Here is a 14,279-nt window from a genome sequence, read left to right as displayed (position 1 = left end):
AATTTCACAATCATGATGCTGACACCCTAACCACTAAGCCACGAGCCTCCACCATGTAACCCATGCCAGCATGAAAAAAGAAAAATAAGTAAATGACAATGATGAACTAGGGTTTTCATTCTGATAGCAAATATTGTATTATTTACTCCTTTAGCTTAACATTTCATCCTTCTTGCAGTTGTTGTTTAACCCAAACTTAATCATGATTGAGCAGACTTATGATCAAAGACATTTCCACTGCAATCTTCTTCTCTTTTTGTATATTTAAAATTATGCTAATGTGTCCTTGTTTAAGATAGTATGGTGCAATTTGAGGTAATATGGCTGCCTTTTTTATCAGGTCAAGCAACAACATTGAGGTTCTTTTGTTAGCTCAAAGTAGTGCTGATAAAACTGAGTGAGTGGAACAGCAGAATCGTTAGTGTCAGTATTTTGTAACAATCCTTTACGTTCCAAATTCAAATTACAATGTGGACAATTTTTTAGCCTTCCATCTTTCCAAGTCAATGAAAGTGCTAGTGCATGGAATGCCAACACAAATGTGCACTTTTTTCGGGAGTAGGGGAATGGAGTTTCTGATCATTCCCGTGCGTCGAATTTGTTTCCTCATAACTTTCAGAAAATTTTTTTCTTTTTTGATGAAATTTTCTACAAATATTTTTCAAATGATTCAGATTACGATTGTATTAGAATTTAATGAGGGGGAAAAAACTGGTGGACGTGTATGTATGCATACAGACAGGCATCTCAAAATTTCCGATAGATTTTGTAGATATATATGTGATGTGTCAGCAAGTATACGTGCCCATTATCTTTTTTACTCATTAAATTTTTATATAATCGTAATGTACACGATCTGAGAGATATTTGGAAAAAAAATTACATTTTGAAATCGCCATTTTCCTTGTTTAAAGTTACGACGAAACAAAATCGTGTGAGGGCACAATTGTGTATGTATGCCCACTGAAATTCTGCAGTTGATTTATATTTCGATAATGCATAATAGACTGGAATGTAATTATATAATAGATTAAAATTAATATTCATCTGAGAATACTTACGTACTCAGAATGAGTTTTACAAGTTGTGACTTTCCAGCAGAAAGTTTGTGGAAATAACATGAAATTATTAAATGAAACTTATAACATTTGAGTGAAAGGAACTTCGTCTCTGTCACGACAATGACCCTGATTGATCTGAAAGAGGGGCGTGATATTAGCAACGCTTAGCAACATTAATTACGATAATCAAGGGATAATGTAATAACATAGTACCCATTCAAGAACAATAGTGCTGATAATTCAACAGGAAGGAGATGGAAAATATTTCTCTAATTATAACATCTCTACACTAATTGTGCATACCAGACTGACCAACCACCAATCAGTTCCTGTTTTAAGACAGTAGGGCGCGTGATTTAAGGGAAGAAGTTCAGCTGCTATTACTGGCATATTGAACGACCATGTAGAGGCTCTTTCGTTGGCTGAAAGTAGTCGAGTTTAATAAATCGGTTTAAGAGGGTAAAAGCACAAAGACCGTAACTATATACTCAGTTTTTAGTTTGCGGACTATACGAGGGAACTGATACGCGGTCGTTGAAATATCAACCCTATTTCCTTCGAACCACGTATTTCCGTAGTGCTTGCGGTGCACCGGATTGTGGCGAAAGTAAAGAATACGCACACTGGGTGTTTAGGGTTAAAGGTTAGGGTTTTTTATTACGTCGAAAACGGGTGGCGTGTATATTCTTTACCTCCGCTCCGGATTGCGGCGAAGGAATTAAAATTATATATATATATAAATACATCGATAGTACAAAACGTAAATTCGGAGAAGTACACTCTATATTTTGAAGAGGTCTTAAGGCCAACAGGTTTTGGGGTCTGATGATACGTCATAAAGTTAAACCTGTATGGACGAGAAACCCAGGGTAATCCCATAAACCGGCCTTCCCCAGTAATATATATATATATATATATATATATACAAATTGAGATAGGGGTTGTAAATGCAACCCTCCATGGGATAACATATATCCAATATACTGCTAGTGAAGTACCCAACAAAGTTAATACATAAATGTTAATGATTGTGATGCAATCAATTCATTTACTGTATTATATGGGCAAAGGTAAAAGTACAAACTGATATTTCAACTATAAAGCCGAGGTAAGACAGGCAGTTGTTTCTTGATCGTGCAATTTATTAAAATAAAAAGAATTTAATCATTTTCTGTAGACTAAATCATTTATTTTTTTATTGTGTCTTTATAAATTAAAGCAATCATGGACAACTGGCAACCCGCGGGACTTTCTTCAGCGCACACCAATGAAAAGTTACTTTTAATTTTTTTATTAGCAGTGCAACCCTCCTCAAGATTAGCCATGCCCCATGCGGCCCACTTCTTGTAAAAGGGTGCTTGTACTTGGATAAAAGTACATCGGTTTTTGTTTTTAAATACTTTATACTTTAAGTTCAAAGTGCGCCATGAGTGAAGTAAGTTTGAGGAACTAGCGTTTGATCGTCTTAGAAAAGAGACGGGCATGTACATTATGTTTGAATAAAAGACATGGTAGTCACGGTTGGGGCGCTTTCGGTCATAGGTTTACTCAATCAAGGCTGACCTGTGGCTAAGCAACTACCGGCGGAGGTAAAGAATACGTACACGACCGGTTTTCGGCGCAACAAAAACCCTAACCCTAACCACTGGGTGTACGTATTCTTTACCTTCGCCCAACTACCAATACAACATCAATCAGTCTGCCTCAAAGTTTGAGACTTCATGTCATTTCGACGCAGAGGAATTTTGAAGACACCTGTTTTAATTAATGCAATTTGTATTGATAATTTTTTTAAAAAATAAACTAATTGACAGATTTGTCTTTCGACACATTTTCTAATTTTCCCTAGCACATAAGTTTTGCTTACAAAATCTTCCCGAACAACAAACTCGGATTTTTTTTTATCGTGCTTCCCAATTGCATCTTAATGATAAATAACAATCAATCAGAAAAATATCATTGATTTTTATTTTATGCTGTGCATTGATCATGATTGAGTTATTGAATAGCTAAAAAGGTGCTAACATCTTTTCTTTCTAACATAATTTTTGTTTTTCTAATTCATCATAATCGATTTCTAAACCAGCAAAACCTGTATTTCTGCACAATTCTTCTAAAATATGCATTAAGAAAATTGAGAGGGGGAAAAAATATAGTCGGAAGGTGGAGGAGTTAGCAAACTGGAGTTATTCCAGGCGGGAGCACTAAACTGTAGTTATGCAAGAAATATTTTTTAAAATACAATACAGCATAAAGAAACATTTGAAGAACTGAATGATTTTACTGAACTAAATCGAAAGAAATAATTTATTAGAAATATTTAAAATGTCCATTTAATAACATGAACCTTTAAAGATCACGCTGGTTTCAGTTCCCTCAAGTAAGCTACCGAAACATGGCCTGGCATCTCTATATTTGGTTTTGTAGTCGTTCTTAAATCGAACACGTGTCTGTTTAGTTATGCATGCATACACACACATACACAATATATATATATATATGTGTGTGTGTGAGTACCAAAACAGCATGGTTATGAATAGATATGTATAGGGAGGTGTGTGTACGCATATCAGTTTTTATATATTATTTACATATTTCTGTAAATATATATACATCAAGCTAATGATACGGATTTCTGCTATCCAGATATAACAATTTATACCTATTATATAGATTATAACGAAGACCTAGTGAGGAATCTCTGTATATGGTAGCTCATCATACAGGAAATAGCAGCCAAAGGCTCTCTCAAATCACATCCAAATCGAATCGAGTAAAATAACAAGCAAAGGACACACTGTATAATGAACGTAATCTTAGAAATCCCTGAAAAGTCTTGATGGTCATGGCTGGAACGGCCTACTTATCAGAGCTGACTGACATATAAGCAACAATATTTACAAACTATCCTACCTACCAATATTATACGATTCTCCAAACACGTAAAAACACAATAAGAATATTTTTGCAAATTTAGTCTTTCAAATAGATATTTGTAGTTTAGAATATTTAGATAGCGTTTTCATGCTTTTTGTCTCTTGGAAAAATAATACAAATTGTAATACTTATTATATACAAATGCTGGGAAACAAAATCATGAAGTCTACGAAAACGCCCCACTGTGGTTGCTGGACCTGCTAGAAATACGAACCAAATTACTCTGAAAATGCACCCTGACGTCTTAGAAATAAACATTTTAAAACACAATACACAGATCGATGTAGTTATAATAGATGTATATAAAAAAAAAGAAACGTGATAGCCACGGTTGGGGCGCTTTTGATCATAGATTTGCTCGCTCATGACTGTTCTGAAGACATTACCGGTAGCAGAATGTGGGTGGGAGCTAATAGGGAGAGGGTCCTTCATCATCGCTGAGGCAAATGCTAGAACCAGCTCCCTCAAATAACACTTTACCGTCTTTTTTTATTTTTAAGGAAGGACACACGAACAGATAGGCATTAAAAAAAGGCGAGAGGATCACGGCTGGAACGCTTTTGATCATAGATTTGCTCGCTCATGACTATTCTGAAGACATTACCGGTAACAGAATGTGGATGGGAGCTAATAGGGAGAGGGTCCTTCACTATTGCTGGACATGCTAGAACCAAATAACACTATCGTCTTTTTTTTATTTTTAAGGAAGGACACACGAACAGATAGACATTAAAAAAAGGCGAGAGGATCACGGCTGGAACGCTTTTGATTATAGGAATCAGATGTCTTATTTAGGGTCTAAACAGCAAGCAGAACAAAAATAACCAAAATGCTAAGTTATAAATGAAAGTAGAAATACACACCTCCAAAAATATCTTGTCAACTTTTATCCAAATCGCGTAAAGAAATATTTGTTTTATAGTTTATAAACTTTTTTTACATAAATTAAAATAAACTGACTTTAAATTATTATTTACTATAATTTTTTTCTCTTAGATTATCCTCGTGGAATATAATAATCGAGATTTGTTGGTGGGTGCCAGCGATTCCTGAAGAAACGTTCAGCTGGACAAACTAACAACATACATTGTGCCGGAAGTAGTGTCGGACCGGAAGTGACACTACCCGGCTTGTAGTGGAGTGGGAGATAAGGAGATAATGGACTTCGACGAAGCAGTGTGCCGGACTGCTTATCCGGGCTTCCAGAAATCCGTAAATTCCAGAAAACCGGGAATACTGTGCTGTATCATACAATATATTGAATCCTGTATTATGCAAAACAAACCCTGACACTGAACTTGGTTAATTTGAATACGGTGTATTGAAAATAGTTTAGTTCTTAATTTTTTTTGAAGAGGATTGATACAGATTAAACATGCTCTGCTTTGAAATGTATTAATTTGCGCTTTATCGTCATCATCATCATCATTTGTATCTGTTATATAAAATTATGCTCTTTATTTTGCATCTTATACTGTACACATGATAAAACAGATCTTGTTTTAGAAGTGCATAAATTTGTATCTGTTAAATGTAATTTAGATTTTCGGTTTGAACGGCAGTTTTTAACATAATTTCTAGGTAACTAAAAAATTTTTAACTTCATATACTGGTAGAATGTGTTTATAAAACATCTTTTTCTCTTGGCTTTATTGAGAAAATTCTATAGTTTGTAAGATATTTGTTGTTTTTTCTTCAATTTCTGCAATTTCAACCAATCACTGACGTCCATTAAGGTAAAAAAAACATTCTGTGCCATATGAATATGTCCCTCGTTTAAGAAACAGATTGGGTTTATTTACATTTGTGAAGAAAAAAAAGATACCCTTCCCCCACTCCTAACCCTAACCCTAAAACATAGAAATGCAATAGATCGATACTAGGGTCATAATTATGGGTGACAATTTCATATGACGCCGCTAGAAAAATCTGCCGTTCAAACCGAAAAGACCCAGATTTTCTTTTACTTGTTTCAATCATTTGACTGCAGCCATGCTGGAGCACTGCCTTAAAGGGTTTTAGTCAAAGAAATCGTCCCCAGGAGTTATTCTTTGTAAGACAAATATTTATTCCATTGATTACTTTTGCCGAACAACATAAATCCGGAGAAAAAGCACACTCTAAAAAGTAGAGTAGTCTATATTTTTTTCGCGGTGAAGGCCAGTTTATGGGGTTACACTGGGTTTCCTGTCCATAAAGGGTTTAACTTTATGGCGTATTGTCAGACCCCAAGACCTGTTGATATATGACCTCTTTAAATGAATTGATATATGACCTCTTTAAATTATACTCAAGTCACATAAATGTAAATTTAATGTACAAATTTGTAATTAAATTATTAAAACAGCTGTAAGAAGCCAAGATGACCAATTTGTTAATAATAAACAGTTATCAACTTCCTTATCTACATTTTCTTTTCTTCTTTTAAATGGATATTAATTTTATATAAATATATAAACAGTACAGTTCTACCTGCAATGTTATATGGTAGTGAAACATGGGCTACCACAAAGAGAGAAGAGCAGAGACTGGTAATGGCTCAAAGAGCCATGGAAAGGTCAATGCTTGGTATCTCGTTGAGAGAGCACATCAGTAGCGAGATCATCAGAAAGAAGTCCGGCATGAGGGATGTCATCGCAGAGAATACATGCAGCAAGTTTAGATGGGCTGGATACATCGCCTGGCTCACCAATAATCGGTGGAACCGCGCAGTTGTTGAGTGGTACCCGCGCGAGCGGAAACAACCACCTGGAAGACCTCCACAATGGGGGAGTTACAATTTCAGGAGGACGATTGGGATAACGTGGATGAGAAAGGCGCAATCCAGAGAGGAGTGGACAGCGTGCTGTGACCAGCGGTGCCAAATGGATGCCTGACGGACTGGTCGGTCAAGGTGATATATATATATTTATACGTGTGTGTGTGAGTATGTATGTACAAAGGTGGGCGCCATTAATTGAAAAGTTAACCATTAACCAATAAGTTAACTTCAATAACCATTAATCAGTTAATTCTTTAAAAATGTAATGGAAGTTATCATTAAACCATTACCATCAATTTTTATTATAGAAAACAAAAAATCACATTTAAAAAGTGCCAAAACTATAAAACCAGGCCTGTTTAAGGGTTTTAAAACCCCAAAACTATAGGTTTTTTGTTTGTTTTTTTTCTTTACAGTTAAAAAAAGGCTGATTTATAGTTTTAGCTTTTAAACAACCTATAAATGGCTGATTTCATAGTTTTGGCCCTATTTTAAGGTTTTAAAGGCTTTTAGAGCAAGAAAAGTGTAAAACAAAAAAGCATCAAATGAAACACAATATTAGTATTAAACTATAAAAGTTTGTAGAACGATGGTGCAAAGGAAAGGTTACGAGAATGGCTCCTTTAAATACGAAAAGGATAAATGAACATGAGTGCCAGAAGGAAAAGAGAGACACAACCGGTAGAATGTTTAAGAGAAAGATTTTATTTATATGTTAACTTGTGTGTCTGTGTCTGCGTCATAAATACATATATGATAATAACAATAGACAGGCTGTCATGTACACATAATGTGTATGTGTGTGCATAAAATACAGAGTATGGAAAGAGTCTATAATAGGACACTAGAAGAATGTTCAGACACAAGGATGATAAATACCAGTTCGTAGTCCAGGTACACGATAGTTGAATTGCTGTAACAAGAAGTTGAGGCTACAATGCAGAACCAATTGAGGCACATGTCATGCAGGAAGCTGTGGCTACTATGCAGAGCTGGTTACTTGTTACAGGGGTTCGTGCAGGTTGTGTTTGCTGTTAACCATGGGGAAATAATTCACAAACAGTGTTGAGATAGAACCTGAGCGACGGTTGCTGTGTATGTAGAGAGATATTGTTGACAACGTTAAGAAGACAGAGATGGAGGTGCTGAATGCTGCTGGACGAAGTTGAGTCTCCATGTAGCTGCTGTTGTGTTGTCGCTGGAACTGGCTGTGTGCTCTGCGGTCAGTGGTTAGACCTCAGAAGGTCTAGAACCAAAAGACCTCAACTTGATGAATCACTGAAATTTTATAGGGAGCAGTCGGCGCAAACTGAGGTTTAGAAGAGACTGTTTCACATGACCTTATCAGAAGGCTGCGATTGATTGGGTTGCATATTGGTGCGCAACAGAGCAAGAGACAAACTGCACCAATACCAACCAATCAGAGTGGTGGACTCAACAGGTTGCAAAAGGGCGGCCGAAGGCTAGCTGTTATCTACCACGTCTGTACTCATGTATATATATAAGAGAGAGAGAGAGTCCGCTACAAGTTTATTGATAAATTGGCCGTAAAAAAATTAAAAATATGATATATATATATATAATTTAATTTTTCCTCTTCTTCTCGTTCTCCAATTTGTTCATGAGATGCATGTTGGCCTTCATGAAAATTAGCATGTCAAAGTTTTCATCAGATAGGGATGATCTCTTGGCCCTCAAGATGTCCTTGCCCATAGAGAAAAAATGCTCCACTGTAACACTGGAGGGAACGGTTGTGTTGAACTTGATGAACAAGTCCATCAACACTTGCTCACCCAAGAAAGTAACATCTGTCAGCAAGTCCTTGGAGTTGGTCTCCAACTAGGTCTTGACCAAATTCTGGGCCCTGTCCTTGAGTGACCTGTGGCTCCTGCTGCTCTCTTTTAGCTGGGTAGCACCACTGAAGAAGTCATCCTCCTCCTCCTCTTTGTTGTAGCTGTTACCAGTGTTGCTGCTCACTTTGTCAGACTGCTGCTTCATGGCCTCCTCAACCTTACCCTTCATGCTTTTCCTCACCTTGGCAACCTTGGGGTTGTCATACTTATCCAACCAGATGAGGCAAAACTTGGGGTGGAAGGCAGCAGCCAGCAGGCATTCCTCATCCCCCAGGAGGATCCTAAACCTTCTGTTGATGCCTGCCAAAAGTGCTTCAACCAAAGGGTTGCAGTAGACGAGGCTCTTGGACCTCAAGTCCTTGGGCCTAAAGATCATCGCAGGAACATGAGTTAATGGAAGTTAACTCAAGCAGATTTGAGTTAATAGAAGTTAATTAGTCCAATAAAGATTTCCAAAGTTAACTTAAAAGATAAATCATTAACGAAAATGTTAACTTCGGATTAATGGTCTGGTGTCCAGCTTTGTGTATGTATATATATGTAAGACAGGCTTCTTTCAGTTTTGGTCTACCAAATCTATTCACAAGGGTTTGGTGAGCTCGAGGCCATACTAAAAGACATTTGCTCAAGGTACCAAGCAGTGGGACTGAACTCAGAACAATGAGGTTGGGAAAGCAAACATCTTACCACATAGCCATGCCATTTTTTCCTTTCGCTACTTGTTTCAGTCATTGGACTACAGCCATGCAAGGTCACCACCCTGAAAGGTTTACTTGAACAAATTGACTCCAGCATTTTTTTTTTTTGAAGCCGGGTACTTATTCTCCCAGTCTTTTTTTACCGAACAGCTGAGTTATAGGAACATAAACAAACCAACACTAGCTGTGAAGTGAAGTTGTAGTGGTGGTTGTGGACAAAGACACACATTCACGCACACATACACAACAAACTTCCACACATTTTCTGCTTCCCAGATTCACTCACAAGGTACTAGTCACCCTGGGGTTATAGTAGAAAACATTTGTCCAAGGAGCTGTGCAGTGGGACTGAACCCAACACCACATGGCTACAAAGTGACCTTTTTAAGCACACACCTATGCCTGTGCTTACATATTGTTTTAACAATTAAGCATTCTCATATACACCGCTAAACACATAGACACACTTGAATCAGTAGCAATCTGTTTTCTAAACATTTGCGGCTGTGTGGTAAGAAGCTTGCTTCTGGGTTCAGCATGGCTCCAGGTTCAGTCCCACTGCATGGCACCTTGGGAAAATGTCTTCTACTATAGTCTCACCCAATCAAAGCCTTGTGAGTGGATTTGATAGATGGAAACTGAAAGAAGCCTGTCTTATATATATGTATGTATGCATTTATATGTATGTATGCATTTATATGCATGTATCTGTGTTTCCACCACCACTACCTATTTCTTTACTGCCCACAAAGGGCTAAACGCAGAGGGGACAAACAAGGACAGACAAACGGATTAAGTCAATTATATCGACCCCAGTGCGTAACTGGTACTTACTTTATCGACCCCGAAAGGATGAACAGTAAAGTCCACCACCATCACTTGACAACCGATGCTGGTGTGTTTATGTCCATGTAACTTAACGGTTCAGCAAAATAGACCAATATTTGGCTTACAAAGAATAAGCCCTGAAGTTGATTTCTTCAACTAAAACCCTTTAAGGCGGTGCTCCAGCGTGGTCACAGTTAAATGACTGAAACAAGTAAAAGAATAAACATTTTCATATATAGCCACCTATGTATCATACTAAATGTATACACACTGTCAATAGTCCAGTTATTGAAGTATTTGTCCTGAGATATCATGTCTAAGGACATACTGTGTTAAAAATGCAATAAATATCAGAAGGAGATGAAAATTCATTCCATGAGTGGCCAGCAAGATGGCCAGATGTATTTTGGCCTTTTTGGACGTTTTCAATAATGCATACTCACAGCTAGCCACATACTTGGACAAGAATTTGTCATCTTTGATATAGAAAAAGTTGAATAAATCACTCACTGATGTTGCAAATCTCTACCTGGCTGATTAAATATTCGTTATACACAATTGAAGCAGTAATTAATTAAAATGTGTAAAGGGTATCCAACTGTAAAAACCACGCCATAACAGACCTCACTTCCATGTAAAAAGTACCCAGTCCACTTTGTAGAGTGGTTGGTGTTAGGAAGAGTATCTAGCCAAAACAGACCTCGCCCAGTGTTGAAGCCATGTGGAAAGCACCCAGTACACTCTGTAAAGTAGTTGGCTAAAAACCATGCTAAAACAGACAGTGGAACCTGGTTCAGTCCTCTGGCTTGCCAGTTCCTGTCAAGTCATCCAACCGATGCCTGCATTGAACGATGATGATGATGATGATCATCATCATCATCATCATCATCATCATCATCATTATCATCGTCGTCATCATCACCATCATCATCATCATCATCATCATCACCACCACCACCATCATCATCATCATCTATGTAGCATACATAATGTGTACATACTGGGATGAATTTCCATATTTCTCTGACATGTATTATCTTTTTATCACAGCTCCTCCATAAGCGGTCTCGTCTCAGGACAAATACTGCAGTAACTAGCCTATCAACATTGTGTAAATATAAAGTATGACACATAGATGATTATTTTAACAAAATTTTCTAAACATTTGTAAATATACATTTTATATATATATATAGGCTCGAAACGTAAAAGAGTTTTTCTATTCCTGAGCGCTATACTAATACATTTGTTTGTACACCACCTGCCTTCGTCTTTTTATTTTCGTAAACTTTCCCTTTATATATATATATATATATATATATATGTTATATATATATATATATATTATATATATATATATATATATATATATATATATATATATCGCGTTGCCTTACTAGCACTTGTGCTGGTAGCACATGAAACATTCAAGCGAGGTCGTTGCCAGTGCCGCTGGACTGGCTCCTGTGCAGGTGGCACATAAAAAGTACCATTTGGGCATGGCCGTTGCCAGTACCACCAAACTGGCCCTCATGCCGGTGGCACGTAAAAGCACCCACTATACTCTAGGAGTGGTTGGTGTTAGGAAGGGCCTCCAGCTGTAGAAACTCTGCCAGATCAGATTAGAGCCTGGTGCAGCCATCTGGTTCGCCAGTCCTCAGTCAAATCGTCCAACCCATGCTAGCATGGAAAGTGGACGTTAAATGATGATGATGATGATGATATATATATATATATATCGCCAGCCTCATCTAGCACCTGTGTCGGTGGCACATAAAAAGTAGTCAGTACCGCTTGTGGTACCAGTGCCGGTGGCACACAAGAATCCATCCGAACATGGCCGTAGTCAGTACCGCATCACTGGGCCATCGTGCTGTGGCCGTTCGCCAGCCTCATCTAGCACCTGTGTCGGTGGCACATAAAAACACCTTCCGAAGACACGGCAAGACTAGTCAGGCCATAAACCATGGCCCCTACCTGGGACGTAGTCAGTCCACCTGTGCATACCTTCCTCCTTGTGATACTTGTGAAGGCCTGTTGAGGCAAGTGAAAATCAAATCAAAATCAATCAAAACAAATCAAAATAGATGAACATCAATGGAATTTGTATCTTTGTGGTACCAGTGCCGGTGGCACACAAGAGAAAACCATCCGAAAGTGGCCGTAGCCAGTACCGCATCGACTGGCCTCCGTGCTGTGGGCACATGACAAACACCATCCGATCATGGCCGTTCGCCAGCCTCATCTAGCACCTGTGTCGGTGGCACATAAAAACACCATCCGAAGACCCGGCAAGACTAGTCAGGCCATAACCCATGGCCCCTACCTGGGACGTAGTCAGTCCACCTGTGCATACCTTCCTTCTTGTGACACTTGTGAAGACCTGTTGAGGCAAGTGAAAATCAAATCAAAACAAATCAAAATAGATGAACATCAATGGAATTTGTATCTTTGTGGTACCAGTGCCGGTGGCACACAAGAGAACCATCCGAACGTGGCCGTAGCCAGTTCCGCATCGACCGGCCTCCGTGCTGTGGGCACGTAACAAACACCATCCGATCATGGCCGTTCGCCAGCCTCATCTGGCACCTGTGTCGGTGGCACATAAAAACACCTTCCGAAGACCCGGCAAGACTAGTCAGTCCACCTGTGCATACCTTCCTTCTTGTGACACTTGTGAAGACCTGTTGAGGCAAGTGAAAATCAAATCAAAATCAAAATAGACAAAATAGATGAACATCAATGGAATTTGTATCTTGTGGTACCAGTGCCTGTGGCACACAAGAAATCCATCAGTGCCGTAGTCAGTGCGGTGGGCACATGACAAACACCATCCGATCGTGGCCGTTCGCCAGCCTCATCTAGCACCTGTGTCGGTGGCACATAAAAACACCATCCGAAGACCCGGCAAGACTAGTCAGGCCATAACCCATGGCCCCTACCTGGGACGTAGTCAGTCCACCTGTGCATACCTTCCTTCTTGTGACACTTGTGAAGACCTGTTGAGACAAGTGAAAATCAAAACAAATCAAAATAGATGAACATCAATGGAATTTGTATCTTTGTGGTACCAGTGCCGGTGGCACGTGGCACATAAGAAAACCATCCGAACGTGGCCGTAGCCAGTACCGCATCGACTGGCCTCCGTGCTGTGGGCACGTAACAAGCACCATCCGATCGTGGCCGTTTGCCAGCCTCATCTGGCACCTGTGTCGGTGGCACATAAAAACACCATCCGAGCGTGGCCGTCTGCCAGCCTCGTCTGGCACCTGTGTCAGTGGCACATAAAAACACCATCCGAGCGTGACCGTCTGCCAGCCTCGTCTGGCACCTGTGTCGGTGGCACATAAAAAACACCATCCGAGCGTGGCCGTTTGCCAGCCTCATCTGGCACCTGTGTCAGTGGCACATAAAATCACCCACTACACTCTCGGAGTGGTTGGCGTTAGGAAGGGCATCCAGCTGTAGAAACACTGCCAGATCTGACTGGACTGGTGCAGCTTTCGGGCTCCCCAGACCCCAGTTGAACCGTCCAACCCATGCTAGCATGGAAAGCGGACGTTAAATGATGATGATGATGATGATGATGATGATATTAACATAATACACTTTTACTTATTATCCTTCAACTTGTTCATACACATCTGTTCACACTGGTGACTCACACATGCTATCTTTCCATTGAACCATTATTCGCTTATATTGTTGTTAATTGATATATAATCATTCACACAAGAATACACACATCTTTGTCAACCTAACAATCAGTCTATAAACGTGACAGATACTGAAATCAATTAAAGCAGTCCCAGTGTTGAAAGAAATAGTAATTAAATTCCACCTATCACGCATGAAAGGTCCTTTCAATACAAAAATTAAATATAATAAAATTTCATAAATATCTAAGATGCATTGTTATCAATAAGATTATAATCGTTTAGTTTAAAGAGTACTTAACTGTATGTTTAGAGAGGATTTTTTTTTTTAAATATTTACATAGGAGTGGCTGTGTGGTAAGTAGCTTGCTAACCAACCGCATGGTTCCGGGTTCAGTCCCACTGCTTAGCATCTTGGGCAAGTGTCTTCTGCTATAGCCCCGGGCCAACCAATGCCTTGTGAGTGGATTTGGTAGACGGAAACT

General features: G+C 38.9%; 1 protein-coding gene across 3 annotated transcripts in view; it reads right to left on the bottom strand.

The window, feature by feature from the left end:
• Positions 1-5,228, bottom strand: part of LOC115221786 (cleft lip and palate transmembrane protein 1-like protein) — a 58,273-nt gene extending 53,045 nt beyond the window's left edge. The window contains exon 1 of one of the 3 annotated variants that reach the window (XR_005002794.1): positions 4,862-5,228. The gene's annotated coding sequence lies outside the window, so the exon portion shown is untranslated. Of the gene's footprint in view, positions 1-1,061; positions 1,249-1,274; positions 1,330-4,861 lie in introns of those variants that run through there. The other 2 variants (XM_036510734.1, XM_029792017.2) reach the window with 2 other exon arrangements.
• Positions 5,229-14,279: the final 9,051 nt, after the last annotated feature.

Source organism: Octopus sinensis, linkage group LG18 (genome assembly GCF_006345805.1).
Source record: "Octopus sinensis linkage group LG18, ASM634580v1, whole genome shotgun sequence".
In the NCBI taxonomy this organism is placed as follows: Eukaryota; Metazoa; Mollusca; class Cephalopoda; order Octopoda; family Octopodidae; genus Octopus; species Octopus sinensis.
The sequence above is the reverse complement of the archived record's forward strand: the minus strand, read 5'-3'. Positions and strand labels throughout refer to the sequence as shown.